Source organism: Pteropus alecto, unplaced genomic scaffold (assembly GCF_000325575.1).
Source record: "Pteropus alecto unplaced genomic scaffold, ASM32557v1 scaffold195, whole genome shotgun sequence".
Lineage (NCBI taxonomy): Eukaryota > Metazoa > Chordata > Mammalia > Chiroptera > Pteropodidae > Pteropus > Pteropus alecto.
The window spans coordinates 1,050,875-1,058,476 of record NW_006438073.1 but is presented as its reverse complement, the minus strand read 5'-3'; positions in this window follow the sequence as shown (position 1 = coordinate 1,058,476).

Here is a 7,602-nt window from a genome sequence, read left to right as displayed (position 1 = left end):
TTTGTCCTTATATATTATAATAAATCCACATAAAAAACTCTTTGATATTTAGAAACTACCCTACACTTCATGAAAACCCTCATTTATTAATATTCTAATTCCATCAATCAAAACGAATTCACTGAGCACGAATTAGGTACATGTCACTGAGCTAAGAGAGTTGGATGCTGAGAGAGATCAGAGTTCCAGGGAGGTTCAACAGAATGAGAAAGTTGACTTCATAGGAAATCAGAAGCATAACACAGTGCATAATAGAAACCAAATTAGTAACATGGGGAGTAAGCGCTCTCAGAATTCAGAGCTGTGAGAAAGATTACTGTGGAATGGGGTGAAATCTGAGCTGGGCCTTGAAGAAGAGTTGGGGTTTCAGTGGGAAGAGAGGAGGGGGGCAGCCACCAGGCAGGGTTCATGGCGTGAACAAAGACGGAGGTACCTGTGTCTGGATAACATCAAAAAGCTTCGGTTTTGTTGATTTGGCAAAAGCCTCTGTGGCTGTCAGGTGGTCATTGTGTTACAGTAAAATTCGAGTTCCCAGATAAGAATGACTGACAGCTTTCTGAAGACGTAAGTTGAAAAGCAAAAAGAGAAATAATGGTTCTGGGAGGCAGTTTGTTTCACTATATAAAGCTTCAATTACTTTTTGTAGTGCTAAGGAGAGATATGCCCTTCATTAGCGATTGTGTTTTTATGTTTAGCTTCTCTACTAGGGGGAAAATAATCTCTTTGGATGCTTTGCTCATGTCAGCAGAAGCCTCTCTGGAGAATTGCTCTTCGTGGATAATTTCACTCACTGCCCAGTCAGATTAAGACCTTTAACTGCAGATAATGACATTTTCCCTGGGCTGTTGCTTCTGTGAACTCCATTGTGACAGTTTATGTTTAAAAGGTGAATTGGTGTAAACTATGTGTCTGATGGGATTTTTAAGTTTGGTGTGAGATGTGTTCAGTACAGCTGGAACTCACAGGGCTTTGTTTTTCTACAGTTTTGGAGGGATGAATTTACTACGCTGGCCAAACGATTTCCAGTTTTGCGCTTACGGAATTGACTGAAGCCTGGTGGTTGGTACCTGCTTGCTGGTCTGGGTCAAATTGCAGGAATATACTTCCTTCATGGAGGGCTAGGAAAGGATCATTATTGAGATGGGGGTCTGCAAAGGGTGTTCAGAGGACAGTAGCTGGTATGAACCCCAATTATAGATATTGAGAAGGCAAGGATGTGTTCATAAAGACAGTGCTCAGTGTTGAGGCTAACTGCAGAAATGGGACATATATCCAAAGGTTAGACGTTTAAGAATCGAGAGCAGGACAGGGTACAGCATGAGGGATGATTGTTATGGGCAGTTCTTAAAGAAGGGGCTGATGCCATGGTGCCTGGTCCCTGGTGTGTGATGTCGCTGGGCCCAAAGGAACCACACTGAGATTGGACTCCATTCTTTTTCAGGGTGGTCTCATATGGGTGAGAGGGCAGGCTTTTTTTTTTTTCTTTAGAATTATTTCATTAGATCATAAATGTATAACAGCTTCTTAACTCTACAAATGCACTTAAATTTTTTTTTTAAAGGAAAAATGTGATATATTATTATACCATGATCCCGGCTAATTGCTTTTCAAAACCTTGGGAAAAAAATCTTTAAAAAGGTTTCACATGCCACCTGAAATGTACAAATTTAAAATTAGCAAAGAAGGATGCTCTACACCCTTATAAATACAACTAGAAAGTGTAGAGGTGTAGGTGGGGCTTCAGGGAAGTCAGCTTTGGAAGGTAGAGGACCCAACCATCTGTGAACAAGGGACATGGGGCCAAAGGTCCTCGGAGGGAGGTGGTTCATGCATTCCACATGGTTGTGGAACCTGAATGACAGACATTGGGCATGTCGATGTTTATGAATGGGATCTAGAAAAGTAACTTTTTTTTTTGCTAAGTTTCTCTTGACTTCAAGCTAGGCACATGGAAGTGTGCCCAAGAGAAATCAGGTGTTTTTTTTTGTTATTGTCTTTATGTGTGTGTATAAGCTAATTGAAATCCCATTTATTCCAAGCACAGGGAGGAAATTTTAATTTCAATGAAACTGTAGTTATTTCAACCAGACTAAAGCTTGAAAAGCCATTTGGAACCTGAAACTTCTTCCTCTGTTTCTCCGGGACACATGTTTCTTGCTTCTGTTTCTTTCTGGGTATCAGAAGCATTCTCCCCCTCAGGAGACCGTCTCTGCTTTTTCGTCTTGCATCTAGGCCAGCTTGGCTGCCAGCACCGTGATAAATCAGACCATCGCTGGCTGGGGCTATCTATTAGTTCATGTTTTTCCAAGGGGGAAATTGCTTGGGTGCTGGGAAGCCAATGGATTGACTGGCTGGGGACCATGTGCCCATCCCTGATCCCATCACCCTCAGCTGGAGTAGCAGAGATGTAGCATCGCCCCTTCAGAGGCTAGAATAAATGATGAAACTGTGCCGCCCCAAAGCCTTCCATCTGATGTGCTGTGGACTGTCAGGCTGTGGAATCTGACCATTCCCCTAGGAAGCAGAGTGACAGAGACTGGCGCCATCATGGCTGGTCTAAGAAGGGAACAGCGTTGTAGCTGTGGGATAAGAAGGGGCTCGTCTGTGGCTGTAGGATCGCAGGCAGGAGCAGCAGTGCTGGCCCTTGCATCATCCTAGTCTGCCTTTGGTCCTGGTGTGTGCCCTTCCCTTTTTGTTGATTTTTGAGGTGTGCTTCAATATTGTCAACGGCTGTCCCAGAGCAGTGCACCCTCGCCTGCCAGGATGTGCAGCTGGTTTCATGGCCATCGGAAAGCTACAACCCTCCTCCAGGTAGCTAAGACATGGGGTAGCTCAGTCTCTCTATGGCTTTTCAGTTCTGAACGGGGCTAATGGATTCCAAGTTCTGGGCAGAGGAAGCTCAGAGAGAGAGGCCACACGAGGTACATAATCTCGCTTTGAGAGCAGGTGATGGCCTGACAGCCTTAGCGTTTGAGTAGGTGTAGAAGATGCGAGGTCTGGGACATGAGCACAGACAGAGGCCCTCCCCCTGCGGTCCAGCCCCAGCTCTTCCCACCCTTGCTCTGTCCCTCACTGTGAAGACTCCACACACGAGTGCAGACTCTGCAGTCCACATGTCTCTCCTCGCAAACCGTCAACCATCCTTCGGTCCTGAGGGTGTGCACCCAAACAAGGCAATGCTCGTTTCCTTAGGAAAAGGCCTGCATCAGCCCTGGAAATGTGCTCAGGGCCATTTGGGCAGGGAATTCTGGGTCCTGGATGCCCAGGGCGTTGTCTAGAAGGGTTGAATGATATGTTCTCAAAGTGGGGACATTAGGCAAGGCTCAGAGTAGTCCCCTGGTTCCCTCATCTGAACAGGGATGGCGTGGCTAGAGAATGGCCAGAACGGGACCTTCTAAAGCAGGGGTCCCCAACCACCAGGCTGTGGACTGGTCTGGAACCAGTACTGGTCTGGAACCTGTTAGGAACCGGGCCTCACAGCAGGAGGTGAGCGGCCAGTGAGCGAGTGAAGCTTCATCTGTATCTGCAGCCGCTCCCCAATGCCAGCATCACCACCTCAGCTCCACCTCAGATCAGGCATTAGATTCTCATAGGAGCACCTGTCCCTGGTGCCAAAAAGATTGGGGACCGCTGCTCTAAAGCAAGGACTCAAGAACCTAGGCCTATGGGCCAGTCTGCTTATGATAGGTGGCATAGAATCATAACCTTGAGAGAATGGGCCCACAGAATCTAGTGTTGCTATTTTGAATAGCTCCAGGGAGGCAAACAGATCTTATGGTCATGAGGTATCAGGCCCTCTTGAAATCGTGTCTCTAGGCCTTCAAAGAGTTCCTTCTGTCACATGGCACAATTGGTCTTGGCAAGGCCCATTGGAATAAATATGTGTACAAGAATAGGTTTTTGGCAACTTTTCTCACCCCTCTCCCCCACCACCCACTACCTGTATCCATTTGGGGGAATTCCCCAATTTATGGAAATCTACCCTTACTATAAAAGTAAATGTGAAAATTGATACCTAGTTTCCCAGCCTCCTTTGCAGCTGGGAAATATGACCTATGTTCAACCAAATAGACTCAACCTCCTAGGGCAGAGCTTTCCAACCAGCGTGCTGTGGCATCGTGGTAGACCACGACTAGGTCACAGAAATGTGTGAAGTGGCAATCTTCAACGGTAAGGAATGGAGTGGCCGAGGCTCTTGGACATGTCACCTCTGACCATAAGCATCCTTATTTACCCCAGGGCATAGTAAAAATATAACTTTCTGTTGTGCTGTGGCAAGAAAAAGGCTGGGAAACACTGAACTAGGAGCCGGCGATGCAGTTATAGGGACCTTGGAAAGTTCTCTTTGGCACAGTGATGGTTGCCAGAAGATGCCAGGTTGTGGGCTGCCCTGGGCTAAGTGTTTTCTCACAGGACCAGTTCTGTGACTTAGTTCTCCATTCCTTCTGTGGATATTTTAAATTTTTAACAAGCGTATTTTCTGCTTAAATCAGAGTTATACTGTAGGTACACAACAATAGCTATTACAACAGCTACAACAGAGAAGTTGGAAGTCTGAACCAGCTGAGCCCTTTGTTGGACAAAGATATTCCTGAAAAGGTTACACACTATAAAATTTAGAACTTGAAGGGACTTTGAAGATTCTTCTAGTTCAAGTCTCTCATTAGATAAACAAGAAGCCAAAGCGAAATGACTAGTAGGCTCAGGTAGTTAGTTAATGGAAGAAAGAGTCTATATATATTCAGAATTGTGTTTCCCCAAAGTTTTCCATCATTAAAAGAAAAGGGACATTTCCCTCCAAAGCAAATGCAATCCAAACCAAGACCGACCTTTGAGCATTCTTTTCAAAGTCAAGTTTGCTGTTAGTTTCTTAGGTAAAGTGTTGATGGAGAAGTTGCTCAATGATTGACACCTCCGTGGAAACAGAAAACATTCCTCAGGTGAAATACGGTTTTGTTTCTATTATCTGAGTGGGCATTTCCTTTAGCAATGCCATCTCCCACTTTTGAATAAAAACTTGGACCACTTCATTGTCTAGCTGTTCCTGGCATTCCCTTTTCCATAGGAAAGAATGCTTTTAATGGCTTTAAGCTAAAGCAAATACTTCTTTCCCTTATGCTGTTAAACAAGCCAAATATGTTCTTCACTCTCTTGGGATTTTCTGGCATTTTATTTATTTATTTTTAATGTGCAAAGCATGCCAGACAACTAAGCAGATCGTTGTGTATGTTTCACATGGATTAAGAAGAAATTTTAGAGTGTCAGAAGGTTTAAATTAAGCAATTAAAAAAGTATTCGAAAAGAATCATTTTTTTAAAGATTGTTTTTGTTTTTTGTTTTCTTTTAAGTCAAGTGAAAGATGCCTGGGGATGGGAGTCGGGGAGTGGCAAGGGCTGAGGGAGGATTTACCAATGCTCAGGAGAATATTTTTTTTTGGAGGGGGTGGTGATAGATACTTTCATTATTTTGATTGTGGTGATGGTTTCGCAGGAGCAAACATGCCTCAAAACTAACTTAGTTGTACATTTGAAGTATGTGCAGTTTGTTTCATGTCAATTATGCCTCAACCAAGTTGTTTTTTAAAAATAAAACAAATGAAACGACAGTTCAGACTCCTCCATAAGAGACTTGAAGTTAGGGAAGGAGAGAGAGCCAAAGAACTAGCAACTGCTGAACGTGCTGTGTAAAATGGTGAAGTAGGGTGAGAAAAACATTGTTAAGGAAAAGCTGCCCGCTCAGCTCAGTGGTGAATGCCAGACCAGAAGATCAACACCGTGACCAAGGCCGTGTCTGTAGGAATGGAGCTTCTCATGGCCTCCTCCCAGTTCTGCTTCCATTAAACTCTTCTCCCGAGGTTTTCTGAGTTCCTTGACCATCTTTGCTTGAGGTGGGAGATGGGCTTTCCTTATGTTTTTAAAAATTATCTAATTATTTTTCATAGCAGGACAACCAGGATTTATGTTTATTCAATGTGATTCTACAGTTTATCTGAAGGTTCCTGGAATATATAAATTATAGATCAAACTCTTAATCATAATCTCTAAAGCATGGCTCAAATTCTTATGTTTTTCCCAGGAATTTGCTGGAATTCTATCATGTCGGCTGCTGTGTGGAATGAATGAGGAGGGAGAGAGGCTCAGGGGCAGATGCTGAACTTCTTCTGAACCTGGTTAGAAATAGGGAGACACTTCTGAGAGTGAAAAAAGCCACCGTTGGCATTTATGGTGACAGCACAAGCATAAAATGGGACCGTGCTTGGTAAAACAAGACATCTGGTCGCCCTAGTTATAAGACTCTGACCTTTGTAAAAGTGGAAGTCAACGAGCCCAGTTCCTCCTTTGTGTGTGACAGGGAACATAAGCAATGTTCTCACGGGCGAAGGGGGTCAGATCAGTTTGTCCGTTGCATTTGCCTTCCTCTGAGCTGGAGCGAAAACTGGGGGAGGAAGGAAGGCGCCAGTTACTCACGAGGATGCCGGGGACCCTGATGACACGGACCGATTGCTCCTTTTTGAGGCCTTTGGGTGACCCTGAACCTCATTTTATTTCTTTGACCAGAGAAGCATCTGAGCAATGCATAAGCACAATGGCAACACACTCGGCCTTTCGCATTTGAGGGAATCATTGGTTAAGACGAATATGATTTCTCTTCAGTTCAGCTTCCTAAATCTGCCATGATCTTTGCAGCTCAAAAAATAGCATTGAAACAGACTCTTGATTAATTGTGTTTTTTTAATTATAATTATTTTTTACAGTTTGTACTCCCTTTTTTCTGCACCCTTAAAAAATTGCCTTTTGACCTAAGCAGCTAGAATTCGAAAATGAAAGGGTAGATGACAGTGTCACTGGGATGAGAATTAGTAAAAGGTTTTCAATATGAAAATATGTTTAATATCCTGCCCGAGTATTAAAGTGACAGGATGTCTCCTGGATAATCTCTCCAGTCTACAATAATTAGTTTTCATTACATTGTATTGAACAGCTTTTTCTAACATGGCAACCTTTCCCAAACACAGTGATGTACAAGGCTCTGTATGATTTTATTCTTGCTTATCTCACTAGTCTTCTCTCAATCTTGGCTTAACTTATACTTTATCATTAAACTTCTTGTAGTAGCCCCAGTGCCCCACAGAGAAAACGTTAAGGACTTTGAAACATTCATCATCTCCTTTTCATCGCCATGTTTCCTGTAGAGAATGAATTTCCTTCTACCTGACTCCCGTTCTTCTTTTAACTCTCACTGCTTCCGGGAAGTCCTCCCTAAGTCCTTTTCTTACTCCTCCCCAGGCTACATTAGGATTCCTTTTCTCCTCCTTTTTAATATATGTGCACTTTCTGCTACTATGTGTTATATTATTTTATCAGTTTACATATTCGTGTCTGACATACATTGAATAAGCACTTAGAAAACAGAACCTTGTATATAATGTCTTCTCTCTCTCTCTCTCTCTCTCTCTCTCTCTCTCTCTCTTTCTCTCTTTCTCTCTCTCTCCCCTCTATCTCCTCTCTCTCTCACGCCCAGCAGAGTTGACAAAGAGTAGGTGTTTCCAGGGCCTAATGTAATTGTACATGAACCTGAGAAAACACACAGTTGAAACATTTC